The sequence below is a fragment of the Gorilla gorilla genome, chromosome 3, assembly GCF_029281585.2.
Source record: "Gorilla gorilla gorilla isolate KB3781 chromosome 3, NHGRI_mGorGor1-v2.1_pri, whole genome shotgun sequence".
NCBI classification, from domain to species: Eukaryota; Metazoa; Chordata; class Mammalia; order Primates; family Hominidae; genus Gorilla; species Gorilla gorilla.
Window position 1 is genome coordinate 31,540,452 of NC_073227.2, and position 18,524 is coordinate 31,558,975.

Consider the following 18,524-nt stretch of genomic DNA (forward strand, 5'->3'; position numbering starts at 1 on the left):
TTAGGTTTATGTCAGGTTATGTTGCCAGAACAAAATAATCCAAAATCTCAGTGTCTAAAGAAAGCTTATTTCTTGCTTATACTATATGACAACAGGCAGAAAAGATTTTCCCCCCGTAGTCATTCAAGGATCAGTGACAATACATGCTTTCCCTTGATATACAAGTCCACTAGTGGAATTTGGTGAAATGCATAAACTACACACTGAATGTTGGAGATTCTGCCAGGAAGTGACATATACCACTTCTGCTCATATTCCCTGGGTGAAAGCAAGTCATGTGACCATGCTTAACTCTTACCATGTGCCTGGATGGAAGAGAGAAATAAATATTTGGTGAACAGTGATAATGACTAACATATTTAATTCATTCAATTCCTTACACACGATTAAAGCCTGCCATGTATAAAGAAATGTTCCAGGGACTGAGGATATAGGAGTGAATAACATTTCTCTATCTTCATAAACCTTACATTCTGATGCTTATTTAGTATGTCATGAATATGCATGTGATGGAAAAATATCAAAGCAACAAAGGTGGGAAGAAAGAGTCCGGAATAGAGTGATTGCAATTATATATAGGCTGCTTGGAAAAAGCTTTACAAAAATGTAAAATTTTAATCAACATGTGAAGTAGTTAAGAAGACAAGTCATATGGGTAACTTTTGGACAAGCATGCCAGGCAGAGGGAACAGAATTTGCGAAGATGCTAAGGCAGGAGTATACCCAGTATTCTTGCAGAACACTAAGATGAATGTGGCTGGAGTAGAGTGAAAAAGGGGAGAGAAGTAGAGAATGGGGTTACAGAGCTAACGGAGGAGAACATCATATAATATAGGCCTCTTCACATCATTAAAAAGACTATTATTATGAGTGAGACAAGAAGGCACTATGTGTTTTAAAGAAAAAGTAGCAAACTAAACTTATATTTTAAAGTCTCAAGACCAGGGAAGAGGGCAAAAAAGAAGCAGAGAGACCATTTAAGATACTATAATTCAAGTGAGAAAAGCTGGGGGAATAGACCAAGGCCCATGGATCAAGATGAGGACATTGGAAATAGCAAGAAGATGTCTGTTTTGAAAATTGGCCCGATAAGATTTGTCAATGGCTCAGCTTTCAGATAAAGATTTGAATTAAGCCTTGGTATGAAAAAATAAACTGTTGTACAGACCACTGGTATTGAGCTGTAAGTCCTTTTAAATTTATCTTTAGATCAGCTGCTATTATCTACTTACTTTTCACAACTCATTGCTAAATTCCTGAGGGGGTGCAAAACAAAGAGAGTAGGAAAATCATGCAATTCTATTAATTCTAAAGATGTTTTGTTTCTGACTGAGAAAAGTAAAAACAGATACATTATACATTCTTGACATCTTAGGGCACCCTTTTAATCTTGAGTGATATGCCCTGTATCACTAGTATATCCCAGGTAACTCATTTTGTAACAAATACTTGTGGTGCACTTACTTTGTACCAGAGACTGTGGTAGACACTAACATAACAGGTACAAACCATCCGGACATTAACCAAGTAACTGCAAGTGACATCCATGTTACCAAAGTCAACGTCAAGTCCTACGGGAGTCTACAGCGTAATTCAGGCAGTAAAAACAAATAAATGTGGCCGGGCGCGGTGGCTCACGCCTGTAATCCCAGCATTTTGGGAGGCTGAGGCAGGCGGATCTCGAGGTCAGGAGATCGAGACCATCCTGGCTAACATGGTAAAACCCCGTCTCTACTAAAAATACAAAAAATTAGCCAGGTGTGGTGGCAGGCTCCTGTAGTCCCAGCTACTCGGGAGGCTGAGGCAGGAGAATGAAGTGAACCCGGGAGGCGGAGCTTGCAGTGAGCCAAGATTGTGCCACTGCACTCCAGCCTGGGCCACAGAGCAAGGCTCTGTCTCAAAAATAAATAAAATTAAAATAAAATTAAAAAAAAATGTAAAGTGCCTGAACCAACATATGGAACAAAGGTTTACATCCAGCCTTGACAAACTACAGTTTGCTAGTCATCTGCATTTTTTTGTAAGTAAATATATTTTGGAACACAGTTCTGTCTATTCTTTAAGTATCATCCATGGGTGCTTATCAGTACGAAGGCAGAGGTGACTAGTTGCGATACAAACTGTTATGACCTGCAAGTCTACTATATTTGTTACCTGGTTCTTTAAGAAAACAATTTCCCAACCTCTGGACTATAGAATGACAAATATCCAACCACAAGAATATTCATAACTTTTAAGTGTAGAGTAAAGCTATTATTTCTATTTCTATCTCATATAGTTGGCATTGGAAACAAAATTCTTTGCTGATTGACCCGTGAAAGCAAGCCTAATAAATGAGGACATTTCTCTCTGCTGGCCTGAAAGACAGCATCAGTCTTGTTTGGTTGTTTTTATACAAGGCAAACAGAGCTTTTCCTACCATGTGGCAGTTGGTCTATCCTTCATTTAAAATAGTGAGAAAGACAGCACAGAGACTATCTCCAGACCCAAGTGCTGACTTATTGGTTTTGGCAACTCTTGAGCTCATGTTTACTTTGTCATGACAATAATGTTATTCATGTTGAAGTTGAATCAAATTGACAGACACCAAGAACTATTGGTAAACTGGAACAAGTACAATTTTTATTTATAGGATTCAGCATAGTGTATTGTATTGGCATTTAATGAAGGCCATAAACAATCCCCCAACTGAGAAACAACCTAGAACAGAACAGCAAATAGACCAGCAGTTGTCCACTTATCAGGGTTTTACATAGAATGCTGTGTGAATGGTGTTCCTCGAAGGAGGCAGTGCACAGGCACAGTGACTATTATTATTGGGAAAAGAACTATTCTTTCCAAAATAAAACAACATTTGTGAACCCCCTGCCCAAATCTAGGGGTTTTAAGGAAATCTCAACAGTCACACATGTATTTTTATTTTTTTCCTATTTCTGAGAATGAAATTCTGTTATTCTTTCTTCACAAGTTTTATATTCAGTTACTTAAATTTACAACAAATTTGAACTCCTTTATACCCTTTCAGTATTCAACCACATTTATTAAACATTCATCAGCACAATGGATTGATTATATAAGCAATCCCAATAGGAATGAGAGGACAGGCCCTTTGTCTTTCAAGATAATACAACCTAAAAAGAGAAAGAGAATAAATTCTAAAATATTTTGTAAAGCCCATTATAAGCCACATAATACACACACACCATCACACAACATGTTTATAAATGATGTGAGGCTGTGGGGTTTCCTGGCATATTGGGCTGATTATTGATTAAGTTTGCTCAGAGCAAATTTGAAGTGAACTTTGAATTGAAAGGAAAGAATTCATGACATTTACAAGATTCTTTAAATCAAGAGTCAGTAAACTACAGTCCAAATCTAGCTTGCTGACTGTTTTTGTAAGAGAAATTTTGCTGGATGATAGACATGTCCATTTGCTTATGTATTATCTACAGCTGCTTTCATGCAACAGTGGCAGAATTGAGCAGTTACAACAGAGATGGTATTTCCTGCAAACCTGAAATAATTTACTATCTGGCAGTTTAAGAAAGAGTTTGCTGACCCTGAGAGTGGAAAAAAAAAAAAAAGACAGAAACACTGACTAGCAAGTAGCTCTTATATTTCAGTTGTGAAGTGATGGGAACATGGATATGCGTATGTTTTTTATCTTAAATTATTTCTGGAGAAAGGATGGTTATAGATTAATATTAATATATAGCATGGTAGTCACATAATTGCTTGAGTCTTGATTTCCTTATTTGAAAACTAGAAATGATATCACTTACCAACAGATCTTTCAGAGAACCGCATGGGAGGCAAAGTCCTTTTCCCATGAAATGTGGCAGCGTTATTACCCTGGAGCTAACCTCCTTACTATCACTGGGTTGTGAATTGTGTGTTGTTATTGCTGAACCAGGGTCTACTTACATAAATATTTCCAACTTTTCCAAATGTTTCAGCACCTTCTTCTGAAGGAGGAACTAGATTGTCTTCTTTCATCATTCCTCAAGACTGTACTCTGGATTTCTCAATTTAGCTTAAGTGTGAACTGGAGTTTTAATCTGTGAAGGTTTCATTGTGAATGTGAAAAAAGAATGTAAGAAATTTGACATTTCTTGAAATATGTCCTAAACCATCTTAGGACTTGTTGGGAATAGAAAATCATGCTTTGAACATCTTTTTTTTTTTTTTTCAAAAATTTAGAAAAAACCTTCAAGAGGACTACATTATCCACAAAAATATTCTAAGTACTCCCATGCTATAAAGTCCAGCTGTGAAACTAGTTCTACCTCATGTATAATGCACCAAATACCAAGCTGCAGAATTTAAAGTAATTTTAAGAATTATGAGTAGAGATGAACACATTTCCCTTTAAAGGTACTACTAAATTGAAGCTTATGCAAATATGCTATAGACATTTACATTCTTAAATTTCTAATCCTCCAACCCCTGCCTAGGATCTGAAATGTGCTTCATGTTTCCAAGTATGTTCACATTAGTGGTTTTATCCCATAATCTGATTTGGAAGACAGGGTGAAAGTAGTTGTTCCTATTTTTTACTTATATAAAAACTGAGGCTCAGCTGGGGTAATAGGCCTATTCAAGATGCACACCAGAATTTCTGCTAATGCCCAGATCATTGGCAATACTTCTAAGATCCTTGGAAAGATAAATTTCACATTGCATAAAAACTGTTTTAAATGTCTAAGATTTAACTTAAAAATGAGGTATACATATGTGTGTATGTATGTGTCTATGTATCTATCTAAACTGTAGGTATAAATATCTATATATCTATATATAGACAGAGGTATTCCACATCTGTTGCATATCTATATCTGTACCCTATGAAAGAATGCCTTTATAAGAACTTTAAGTTTCTATCTACAGAGAGAGTTGTGGAAATCACATTCACTCTCTGTTATGCTATTGTTTATTGCTCAGTGACCTTTAAGAGAAAATTTTGATGGCAGAGGTGGCCCATCTAGAGTGGCCACTGTGAAGACGTTGGCTGCAGTGGAAGAAGTACTGCTGGGGCTCAGTGCTTCACAGAGCCAGCAGGAGGTGGGAAGAGGTGGGATTCCTGCCTCCTTCCAAGTTGCAGCTGGTAGTCCCTAGTCTGTCCAAGTCTGGCTGGGTGGGGGGTTTTTATGGCCTAGAAGGAAGGAAGTGCATGCTGATTGGTCCATGGGCAGCCATGGGTGGGCCCGGAAAAAGCACCTCCCCTGAGTGCAGCTGCAGCCACCCAGCCACAGCTGCAGATGGGGGCATCCCTGTGCTCTCGGGGCCCCAGGAAACACTTACCCCACTGCCCCCACAGGCTCAGAAGTACCTACTGCCACTGCCCAGCCTCTCACTGCTCCCAGCACCTGATTGAATTTTGGAGCAAAGATGAGGCCAAACCTGGGAGCTATTGCCACCTGGCCAGGTATGCATATGCTTGAGGTGTCACTAACACACCAGCTCCCTGCCACCTTGGCTTCCTCCAGACTTTGGGCACTGAGGAGCATGGGAAGGTTGAGGGGGTGCTGAGGGCAGTTCAGTGCAGGCCTGCAGGTGCCCCTTGGCATAAACAGCCTGGGCACAGTGGATTACATGTGTAGATGGTGGCAGGAGGCAGACAGGCTCCTGGGCAGAAAGGGGCAAGTCCCTGGTGAAGCCCAGAATTCAAGTCAGGGAAGGCCTGAAGCATGGGGGTTGGGCTGTCAGTTCCAGGTGGAGTCCCCAGATCGAAGTGAGAACTTATGGTGATTTTTCTGGGCCCACCCATGGCTGCCCATGGACCAATCAGCACACACTTCCTCTCTTTTGAGCCCAAAAAACCCCTGGACTCAGCCAGACTCCAACAGACATCAGCACTACCAGCTCCAGGAGGGAGCTACACACATCAGTTCTCCTCTTCACTGAGAGCTGGACGCTTGTGGGGACGACCTGCCTGTGGAAAACGGCTACCCACTGCGGGTCTCCTGAGAGCTGTTCTTTCACTTAATGAAGCTCCTCTCTACTTTCCTCACCCTGTAGTTGTCCACATACTTAATTATTCTAGGACGAAGGACAAGAACTTGGGACCTGCTGAATGGTGGGACTGAGAATTGTGACACAAACAGGGCTGAAACATGCACCCTCATTTGCCATGTTGTGGGTGACGAGAAGGAGAGAAGAGCTGTGACCTTTTGGGGAGCCTAGACCTAGGGGTTCCCAGAGCCAGGGCTGTGTCACCCTCACTTGGGCTCTGCAGTTCCTGGTTTTTCCAAGCTTCTGGGCATCACCACATTCCCCTTGTGCAGACGCAGGTGCCTGTAGCAGAAGCTATGTGTTGTACATCTGGTTCAGCAGTAGCCTTGTACAGAGCTGGCACCTGTACCGGTGCCTGTAGCTGCCCACCCTGCTGCAACAACTGGTGTGCCTGGCTGTGCACAGTGGTGAAACCCTGCACTTGCTTGCCCACACACCCCTTGCTGCTCCATGCCTGGCTTGCCCTTGGCAGATGAGGGATCCAGGCCAGTAGTGTGAACTGAGTGCAGCCTGCTAGGCTGCGTGGGTGGGATGAGCCCAGCGGGCACAAGCAGTACTCAGGCAGAAGGTGCCAGTGGCCACAGAGGTTTCTGGGCACAGAGGTTTCTGGGCACAGAGGATCCAAAGCAACACCCCAAGGATCCCGTGACAATTTCATAGATTATACTTATTTTCTGCAGTCACAACAGATGGAGGACTCAATGCTTATGTTGGAGAAGGAAGCTACATTGTCCCTGAGTTCATGGAAATGTCAAGTCTAGAAGATGGAAGAGTTCAGTTAATATCTCCAGAGACCCACAGTGAGTTTCACGCTCCATAAAATTACTTATGCTTTTATATACAGTGCATGATCATCATTTCTTGGCAACTGGACACAAGTTAAGCACCTTCCATATGCAGCAGGGAAAACCTCTTCAGCAAGGAGGTCTACCCATTGGCATGCACAGATAATACTAGCTTTAGTTTTCCTATGTTGAAAGGAACATTCACCATGCTTCATGAGGGGTGTTGGATTAATGCGAAGTGTTTTCCAAAGGGGAAGGGATGTTCAGATGCCTGAGGAAACAAGGCACCAAGAGGGTGTAGTGAAAGTCATTTACTCACATTGACAAATTAATTATTTTCATGGCTGTGAACACAGTCTGCAGTGTGCACATGGTGTGTGTGCGTGTGGAATATACACACATATTTTAGGCTCTGTTTCTGCACTTATGTTTAATTTATAAAGCCCCAGTGAACAGCACTACCTTGCCACAGATAAGCAGACAGTCCTTCAAGTAGCCTTTCCTTCCCTTGTGGAGAGGAAGCCTTGAGAACATGGATGTGTCTGTATGTATCCCCAAAACTCTCACTTTGTGTGCCAACTTGATTGTCCTTTTCATTAATTTTTAATACGATTACTCTGGACTGCTCTGAATTGGAAACTAAGATGGACCAAATGACAAGATATCAATTTCATGTTCAAGATAGTCTCACTTTAGAGACTTGGGGAATATGGGAGATACTCTTGTCTTAGTGAAAGAACATATTGAAAGCACCTATTAAGAGGAATTTTATGGTCAAATTCCAAAACTGACTTAAAGATATATTTGTCTTATTTCAGAAAAATCCATTTCTTTGATCAGCCTTCCATGATGCCTATAATTTCCACCCTGAATATCATCATCCTTCTGGGTTTTAGCATTTTGCTTTAGAATGCCTCTAAGAATATGTATCACATATAAAGTCAGTATATTAAGAGTTGTGTCTTTGGGACACTGTTTCTTATAGACACTGTTGAATAAACTGGCACATCTGAATAGTCTGTCCACTAAAGGAAATCGCACAGGGCAGGTAAGTTTTGATTCATAATAAGGAGGATGCATTTATTTAAAGATTCATTTATCCAAGCATTCCCTGTTTCTCTGTTGAACATGCTTTATTAATTTTTCACTCTGAATGTCCACAGGAGATGCTAATCCTAGGTTTGGTGAAGGCAATGACACCATGAGGCACCTAGGTGCACCAGGCACAGAGGGGTCTAAGTTTGCAGAAACAATATTGACAGTCAATAAAAGACACTCGTGAAAAGGGAAGTCATGTTAGTCAGAGAATCAAGGTGAAGTCTATTCGACCTCTACCTTACCTCCGGGTGATCCTGGCCACTGTCCACATCACTGGATACCTAGGTGGCAGAGGAGACTGTGAGATGTCTTGAGACAACTGTCAGGGTGGAAGCCCACCCACCGGCACACTGTTGCCTGTCCAGGAACACACACCAGGGCTTCTTTCTTACACTGTTCCTGCCTGCTGTGGCCCTCTTGAGGATTTTGGTTATAGGCCCTGAGATAGGATTTTAATATTAAAGCCAATAAAATGATACTTTAAAAAAAGATGTAGAAAAGGCTAACAGACCATTAAAGCAAGTACAAAGACCCTGTACTTGAGGGTCAAAGACAAGATCTTCGCAGTGGTCTACCAGGTTCCCATGATCTGTGTCCCACCTCCTTTAGCTCCTCAGTACTGATCCAAATGCAACTCCCTATTCACTTGTTTCAGAGTCATCTTTATGAACACAGGGAATGGGGGTTTCCATGGTACTTAGAACAGTGCCTGGAAAACAGTAGGCACTCATTATGTTTTTTAAAAGCAACACATGAAAAATCGAGGTCTTACCTACTCTATTCTATAACTTACTTGAGCCTCAGATTGCCCATTTGGTAAAGATGAGATCACTGCCCATTTTGCAGAGAAGGTGGGAGGATAAAAAGGATCATACACATAAAGGTTTTGGCAGAAGTGCTCACTTAGGCAGCATATGTATTAAAAAAAAAGAAAAGGATCCTCACAGAGTGTCCTACACAAAATTGGTACTAAATAATGATTTGATTTGCTTCCTCTCCTCTTTTATTCTTCTGAATATAATAATGGCAGTTAGTACTTATTGCACTTGTACTGTATGGCAGGCTCAATGTTGAGCATTTTATAAGGATTGTCTCACAAACTTTTCTCAACTCCGTGAAGTGAGAAAAATATATTCTCATTTTTTAGATGGGGATTAGAAAAGTTAATTTTTTTCCCCAAGGTCATCCAGCCAGTGAACAGTCAAACCAGGGTGCAAATTAGATTTACCTGACACTATCATTCCGCACTTCACTACAACACTTTACTACAAGTGGCATAAGGAAAACTTAACTGTACTCTCAAGCTTGTTTCACACCTTGGTTAGATGACTCATATATTATCTATGCTTTGATAGCTGGGACATAAAGTGTTTCTTACAAATGGACATTATGAATCGTTTACATGTTTTTGTTTTTGGTTGTTTTTTATTTTTGTTTACATGGGTTTTGTTTTTTGTTGTTGTTGCTGTTTGTTTTTTAAATCTCAGGGTATCTTAAATAGCCCAGCTAACTTAACACGTTTGCCTAAACCATCTTCATAAAACTCCGTCCCTGGCTGTAAAGAGTTGATGTGAAGGTCTTCCTAATATATAAAATAAAGTTATAATCTGTCATTGATTATTTCCTTGCAAGGAGCAATAATAAAAAATTAGATTTACACATCTTATATTGCACATAGCACCTTTTTTAAATCATGAAATGAACCCTATTTCATAGGCATTATTAGTATCCTCCAGTATCACTGGAGAGATTAGAACATTTGCCCCATGACCACACAGCTAGTAAGTGATGGAGCCCTTGAGAAATTATGAAAACTGAATTTTAGCAATTGATTTTCATAGGTGTTAACATAACTCAAGAACCTCATTTAGTCTAACTCCAATGCCTGTCCTCTTCACCATTGTATTAAACTATAAAATGCTATATCAAGGTGGTAATTTATTATACCTTTTCTTATACCATTATTCCACGTGGAAATTTCTTCTCCGGAATGCCTTCACAAGAACTTCAAGTTCCCATCTATGGAAACCCTCTTTACAACTATTTATTCAATGCACTGAGCTGGTGATCACTCTCACAAGTATCTGAGAACAAAGGGCAAAAATGACTTTGGCATAACAACCTGTACTCCTCAAGTGTCTGTCTGACCACGTTGGCTGACTAGAGAGGCCCTAAGCTGTGAAATAACAGATAGTTCTGATAAGGCATTTAGATGGGTTGTCCAAAACCAAAAGTTGGCAATCGTCCCAAAATGATGTGGCAAGGTTCTGACCCCTTACTGGGCAGAGGGGAAAGTTGAAGGCTCTTTTCTTGTTGCTGATGGTCTCATTTGCCAAGGGTATGTGCCTGCCAGTCTCCAAATCAACTTCTGGTAGAGACTGGAGGTGGGGATCACTTCTGTAGACTAAATTAGGCATCTGGAGAAATAGTATTAATTCTGTCAAGCTGCTTAAAACTGAGTTCGGAGTACTTCAGCCTCCCAGCACACTGCTTATGTGATCAAAGTCAGCTGTATCTTACAGCCAATGCTGTTCTTCCCTTGAAAAAACTTCTCAACAAAGTTGGGAGATTTCCTTCTTTTTTTTACCTCATAATCTGCTGTTATAACTTTTAAATTATTACCCAATACCATCATTCCCATTCTCTTCTACATTTTCTACCAAAGGCAGCCACATTCATTGAGTTTAGAAATATTTAAATTTCTTATTGAGTTTCATTTTACTCCTAAACTCGTTCATCAATATCTGTCTCCATCTTGTCATTCATGTTACCATTATGGGATGAGTCCAGTTGCATAGACACCAGCCCCCTTCACATGTACAAACTTTTATGTCATGTCTTATAGCCCACCACAGCACAGTGACACTTTTCAGGGTGCACTGAAAGCAAGATCGAAGATATGATGAAGTGACATAAAATTGTAAGCCACCAGATTCACAACAACATTCAAAAGTTTGGCAGGAGGGCATCATTAATATTTGAGAAGATTCCCTGCTTTTTGGCAGGAATTCTGCACACAACTTTCCAATTAGCGTGCTTTATGGCTGGGGAGAAGCTGGTTTATCGGTTGTAAGTACATTGTCTGACTGAAATCTTTCCTGTCAGATAAATTACAAAGGAATTTGTACAACTTTACCCGGACTCAGACTTAGCTCAAGATTAATATGAAAACAGGGCCCTCCCTCAAGTCTTCTTTGAGTTCTTCTGAGAGTTTTCTTCATTAAGTCTTCCAAATGCTCTGCTTAGCTAGTGAAACATTAAATGTTATTCTTACCAGGAGGTGCAGGATGGAAGTTTCAACTAAATCTTCTCACAAGAATGATCTAGATTGAGACATTGCATTAGGGACTGGGAGTGAATTACTTACCGTGACACAACCTTCTTACTTTCTGCTTGCTATGGGTTGAAATACAATTAATATAACTTGAGCTGAGTAGGATGAAACCTTAACTTAATAAACAAAAGCTTGATGGTGTCTCTTCCATTTTATGATTCGTGCCCTCTGGGCAAAATCTCAAAACATCAATAGGGAATTTTTCTGGGGATATTTTATTGTTTTGAAACATTTTAAATGTGTTTCTGAGATTCTGTATAGTCCTATTTGAGATGAATCATGGCTTAAGGATGTTCTTGACTTACTGTTGCATGAAAGGGACCCCAAACATTTCCCATTAGAGAGAACTTTGTCCTACATAAGGGAACCTTTCCATCACTATCAAACTGTTGTTAGTGAAAACTTACAGGCTAATAATTTAGTTGTTCTAAATTTGCAGCATGTTGGTAGAAAACATTATTTCCCTTGTGATATTTATGGTTTAATTTGAAAATTAAATGCAAAAGAATTCTGCACTAACACTATGTACACACACAAAAAATCTCTTGAGGTCGCATCATAAAAAGTATTCATAATTCTGTGATTAACAGCCCTAACACATATGCATTGTGCTTTGAAATTGAGATGTTACATCTAATAGCTAATCTAATTTTCTGATTAACTTTGATTATATCTAAAGCAGCTGTTATTCATATAGGACACATTTATAAACCCAATGTGTATAGGATTTATAATATCATTATTTTCTATCAATGTCTTATTAATTGATTTGTTATAACAACATAAATATTTTGTCACATGAGAAAATCGAGTAAATTATGCTAATAGTAAGCAAGCCAAAATCTCTTTGACAGTCATTGTGCCCAAATGAGATTTTTCTAGATGGATGCTATCCTTTCAGTGATGAATTCCTCAGGACCAGGACTAGTGAGACACACTTTCTAAGCAAAAAATTTAGGGGGCCTCCAAAAAGCTCAGTAATCAAGATAAATAACACTTTAAGATGATATTTAAAATCTAAATTAATGCAAAACTACTTAATGAACAAAATACCAAAATTTTAAATCAAGACAGGGTTAGTATCACTGATATTTCCTTTGCCTCAGGTTCTATTATGGCTCAGCAGGACACTGGAATGTTTCCATTTCTTAACAGATCAATGGTAAATATTCACTTTGTATTATTTGTATAATAATATTTTCAGCCTTGACGTTGCACTAGTTTTAAAGTGTTAACTCACTTTAATATGTGATTCTTTTTCCACCGAGACTGTAAATTATTAGAAATCAGAAACTCTGGGTATACCTCTCTATTGCGGTAAACTACTGATCATAATAACTGTTTAACTCTACTTAAAACCACACTTGGATAAGGAGAAGACAGTCTTTCTTCTTAAGAGGCTATTTATTGAAACAAAAAAAGTCATACAGTTAGCAAGTTACAGGGAAGAAAAAAAGCAGTGGTTTGATTATTATCTCTGCCACTCAGTACCTGTGTGACTTCAGGCATGTTACTTAACTTCTCTGGTCCTCCATTTTCCCACCTGTGATATGAACATTTTACTGGGTGACTCTGAAGATTAAATGAGATAACCAGTGTGAAATACTCAACCCATACCAGACACTAAGGATTTTTTTCCTTCCCGAATTGAATTGTCTCCATCATATCTATGAATGATTAATACACACTTTTAGTTCCAAGATGCCAACCAAGTAGGCAATCATTCTTTTCTACGGATCATCACTGGGGCCACAGAAGTATGCCTGCACTCAAGAGCTAGCTCCGCCTCCCCACCTTTCCTGACCCTAGCTATATCTGGCTATTGGTTGTCTAACCTGGGGCATACACCAGATGGCAGTGTCCCATTGAGGACTAGATGTTTCTAGCCTTTCAGCTCACTGACCAAGTGGCCAGTTGCTTTGCCATATCTGTATGCGTGTTACAGGTCAATAGCCTTAGCCTTGGGGCCTAGTAGATGTTCATTGTAAAAATAAACACTGGAAAAACCTCTGTACAGATTCTATTCCCCTTCAATTGCAAAGCATTTCATTTGCAAGGTCAATTGGAAAAGGTACATATGTGATGTAGTAGTAAGCATGCACTTCAAATAGGTTTGTGTCAATATTTACATTTGTGTGCACTTCAACAAGTAAGTACATAACGATCCTTTACAGTCTGACACAGTGCTAGGCACCAAAGCTACAGGCATAAGGAATGCAGGTTCGCTACCTTCAAGCAACTCATTGTTTGGTAGAAAAGACAGCGTTTTATGCAACCAATAATAATACAATGTGATTATTGTTATTCTATTTAACACAGATGACTTCCAATTTTTTTATCTTTTATGTATCTGTCCTGGAGTTAATGCATTGCATGGATTTTACTAAGTTCACTTGCCGTTAGCTAAAAACTCTCAAATGTAGATGCCTAGTGTTTTCCATTTAAAATATATCGAACCTTTCTATCTTGCTACAATCCATCATGTATGTGATGTTTGACGTGTATATACCATATCCACTTTTTAATACTAAGAAGTAGTATACTCAACAGTTCCGCCACATCTATTAATTTATCTTACAAATATTTATTATGGGATGCCAGGTACTGTGCTTACGGAAGTGTAAATATGAATCAACTAGAGTTCTTGCTCTAGTAAAAGGTTAAAAATGTTTAGAATGTGAAGTTCTGCTAATTCAGTGTGCTGCAAGCACGTGAGTGAGTATGAGTGTGTATAAATTTATGTACACATGCAATTCTTAGCTGTGCTACTGCTATCTTTGGTAATATTTGTGAACTGATGGCTGAGTCATTTACACAAGGGATGTGTGTGTATGTGTGGGTGTGTGTTGTCACTTGGTGTATGATTATGGTTGCTGAAATTAAAGGCCACTTTTCTGTGTAGTTCTCACAAAGACACACATCATCTAGGATTGCCAAACTGCAAAAATAATAACTAGAGTAAATTTATTCTGGTCACATTGTCCTTCCCTTTTTCTTATTCATTCCCTTCCTGTCTCCGTCCTGAGCCACCTGCCTCCCACCAGGAGCAGTCACGTGCCCTCCCATGACCTCTAAGGACTCACAGGAATCTGATTTTCCTACTGCATCCTGCCAGCTGGGGCCTTGGGAATCTGATACCCCACTGGATCTTTCACAGGCTCTGCCCTGGCATTTCAGAATAGGCGCCACACAGATCCCTCCCTCTCTTGTGCCCCAGTCTATGCAAGGACACTGCCCATGGCATTTCAAAGACCAGCTCTGCTACTGGGAGGCTTGCTGTCCCTGGGAACCTGACTGCCAACACCAATGGAAGCTCAGCAAAGAGGCAGCTTTTTAGGTTCCTTGGCCAGTGGGGCCCCAAAGGTACCTATTAGAGCTGCACATGGCCGACAGATTAAAGTTCAAATGCAGCTGGATCATTATCTGAAATTTAGATGAAAAGGGGATTCGAAACCCTCTCTTCTTTCTCAAAGTGTTGGTAATTTCCCTCTGCACAAAAGGGAAGAGTGGAAATAGTCCCCGAAATCCTGACTTATCTGTGGAATATTGGAACTGACATCTACTTTTTTGGCCATTGATGTTGTAGGAGGCATCGTAGTGACTGTCTGTTCCTTCCTATAATTCACAAGGTCTGTGACTGAGTCTGGGAATCTACATTTTTAAAAGTGCACCTTTTTTTTTTTTTTTAATGTAGTCTAAATGGAAGCCACTGCTTAAAGTTTCTTCCTAACCTGATGCACTGTGAGTCTATTGTCTCCAGGATACAAACAGGGAAGCTTATCATTACAAAATCAAGTAAGAAGACAGGAGCAGAACAAGCTTAGACCTCAAGTGTCCTGGCATCTCATTGACTCCTGGCCCTCTGCACTCAGCTGACTCCAACAGAGCCCAGGTTTTACCACGTGAGCTTCAAATGAGGAATGAGGCCTGGACTCTGCATGGAAAAGGCAGATGGACACTTACAAGGCTTCCACAGGGCTCCAAAAATGACAAAGTCATTGTTGAGTGCTGTAAAAAGACAGCCAGAAGAAAAAGGAGTTGTGAGTTCTGGGAATGAGATGATAAAACAATGCAAATTTCTAACAATGCCAATTTCTAAAAATGAAAGAAGATAGCAAAGAATGAAGCAAGGGCTGCGGTGGGTAGGCCCTTGGTTGAATCAGGCTATGAGGTGTGAGAAGAACAGCTATGTTCAATTGTGTAAAGCAAGTCATGGGGCCTGGGAAATTGTCCAAACAAAGCAGGCTCTGGAAAAGGATGACAGCCCCAGAGAAGGGAGGAGGGTCGCATAGTGAGTGGGAGGTGGGTAGCAGTGTACTGAAGACAACAGTGAGCTCCTGCGTGATATATCCAGATCACCCACTGCTCACACCTTGAAACATTTATCTCTAGGTCCCTGTCAAAATGACATAAGGCAAAAAGACTAATCACAATGACTACTAGTTATTGAGCATGTGCTCTGTGCATAGAGCAGGTCTCTTGCTAGCATGCTCCTTTAAGGAAGCAGAAGTGATTTACTATGAAGCTATAAAGCTTACACTTCAGGGCCCTCACTTGCATAGGCCCCACTCATGGTCCTGAGAGGGGGCCCTAGAAATGTGTTCATTCAGTCATGTATTTTATAAAACTTACAAAGAAGAATATTTTTTAATTATCTTTCAGGAATATTTAATCTCTGGGTACCATAAATCCTGTTCAACCTCGGACTTTGGGGAGGTAGGTGATGGCGGTGGTTCTGGTATTGATGCTGCTGCTCACCAGCTGCAGCATCTTAGACACAGAATATTCTCTCTGAGCCTTATTGTTCTCGTCTGTAAAATGGGGTTATCTACCTTAGCCAACTTTATAGTGACTCAAAGGATCAAAGTCCATTCTAGCGAATGAGGAACTCCCAGAAGTTTAACACACTGTTTTATTTCAGGGTTTTAGAGACAGTCAATATCCATGCAAAGAAATGTTTAGTTTAAAATGCAAAATATTATCTTCCAATGGAGTTACTAATATATATGCAAAGACCCAGTCATCTGTGCCTTTGCGTGGGCCAGAGTCTAGCTCTGGAATACAACAGTTACTGACAAAAAGGTCTCTAATGCTTATTTACCTAAAAGCAACAAGATCCCATTCCCCTCCTCCATCACAAATGGTCAGCTTCCCCACATCAAAGACTATTTCACCAACCTCTCTGTGTACCAGAGGGAGTACACCCAGAAAAAATTAGAAATGGAACTGTCTGCTCCATTAGCAATGCACAATTTTTTTATGGCCCAGGACCACTGGGGAAAGAATTGCTTATGACGCGATTCTCAAGTCATCAAAGCCCTTCCCACACGTGTAGTGAGGTTAATGCTGATGTCTCAGCCTTGCTCAGGAGAGGGCAAATCAGTTGCCCTCCCCCATTGTGGTGCTTTAAGGATGCGGGAACACTTTGAAAGGAATGCCTTCCTCCCAGCATAAACCTCCTTCGTTTACAAGATGTTTCAGTTGGCCCAGATCCCCAATGGATTTCTTTCTCCTGACTATGGAATATCTGTCCTTGAAGGTAAAGTTCAGGTGCCTAACTGATAAATACTTATTTTTCCTTGGCTTCTGCCTTTTCTTTCAGAATGGCCTCCAGGCCTCCCCTGTTAGAACGCCAAGGATGTCTCTGCTGAGACAAGGGGATGAGGAGAGCACAAAGAAATAAGTGGTAGATAAGAAAGAAATAAAGCATAAAATCCAAGATGCACTGAGTTCCTATAATGCAGCAGATACTTCATACATATCATCTTATTTAATCCTTTCTAGCAGACTTAGGGGAAGGGCTTATAATACTCATTTTGCAGAAGAGAAATCTGAGTGTCAAAGAAACTTTCCCAAAGTCAACAACTAATGAGAGAGAAAGTCAACATTAGACTCCATACTTCCAGAATCCAAAGCTCTTGAACTATTTCCCCCAAATTGCCATGTCCTTTAAAAAAAGGAATAAAATATATATATATATATATTTTTTTTTTTTTTTCTTGCCCTCAGGATTACAAACTGGGCCGGGCATGGTGGCTCACGCCTGTGATCCCAGCACTTTGGGAGGCTGAGGCAGGCGGATCACCTGAGATCAGGAATTTGAAACCAGCCTGGCCAACATAGGGAAACCTCATCTCTACTAAAAATACAGAAATTAGCCGGGCATGGTGACGCTAGCCTGTAATCCGGTAATACTAGCTACTTGGGAGGCTGAGGCAGGAGAATCACTTGAACCCAGGAGGTGGAGGTTGTGGAGAGCCAAGATCATACTGCTGCGCTCCAGCCTGTGTGACAGAGCAAGACTCTAACACTCCGTCTCAAAAAAAGAAAGAAAAAGAAAAGAAAAAAAAGAAAGAAAAAAATTGCGAACTGGCTTACACCGAGTGGAATGCAATCAGATTCCATGGCCACTTCTGCATTTGTTTTTAATTCCATGTAATCACCATGGCTGCAGCTTTTAATCTCCTGAATGGCCATAGCATACATTGCTGGTTCCATGCCAATCCCCAGAGCCCAGGCACCACTGAATGCAAGTAAGTGACTCACATGCTTTGAAAAGTTCCTTGACTCGCCCTGTCAGTGACTATAGTCAGGGTCCCTTATCAACAAGTCCCACCCCTTCTTGATAGGGGAGGACCTCTCAGCAGCACGAGTTGCCACTTCATCCTTCACACAAAGCTGTGGTTGTGTGGCTCCACAGCCCCCTTGTCAGTAATGAAATGGCCATGTGTGCAGTACTGTGAAGGGCCACAGATAGTTGCCAGGCATGCCAGCTGCAATGGAGTGTTCTGAGACATTGGAGTTTATGAGTAATGATCTAGGAGAGCATAGTTATTTTTTCTGAAGTGGGCCACAGTGAGTTCATTCTGGTTTAAGGGGCAGTGTCAGCCTGTGAGTAGTGTGCCATTGGGGAATGCTAAGTGAATATTTTATGGTTACCTATACAAAATGGATGTTTTCCCTCTGCTTTTATTCACCCATCCATTCGTGTAATAAATATTTATCAAGCAACAATTATAATCCATGTACTACACTAGGAACATGGAAGACAAAGATGAATAAAGTATAAACTGTGCCCTTGTAACTTAAGAGTTCAGATAGGAAGGTGTGCTTATAAACAGAGGCATTTGGTAAAGTGTTCTGTCTATTACAGCCCCAGCATATGCAGGGCTTAAAGGAGAATGTGCTCAATAGGATCTGGGAAGGAGACAGAGAAGAGTATTCAGAAATACTTCATAGGGGAGAGCTTCCTTGCAAGAAAGCATTTTCAGCAGGAAAATAAGAGCTGTTGA

At 40.4% G+C, this 18,524-nt stretch overlaps 1 long non-coding RNA gene across 1 annotated transcript in view; it reads left to right on the forward strand.

The window, feature by feature from the left end:
- LOC134758304 (uncharacterized) overlaps nt 1-18,524 on the forward strand; it is a 223,030-nt gene that overhangs the window by 169,276 nt on the left and 35,230 nt on the right. The window contains exon 2 of the long non-coding RNA XR_010133349.1: nt 6,696-6,815. This is a non-coding gene — a long non-coding RNA (uncharacterized lncRNA). The remainder of the gene's footprint in view (nt 1-6,695; nt 6,816-18,524) is intronic.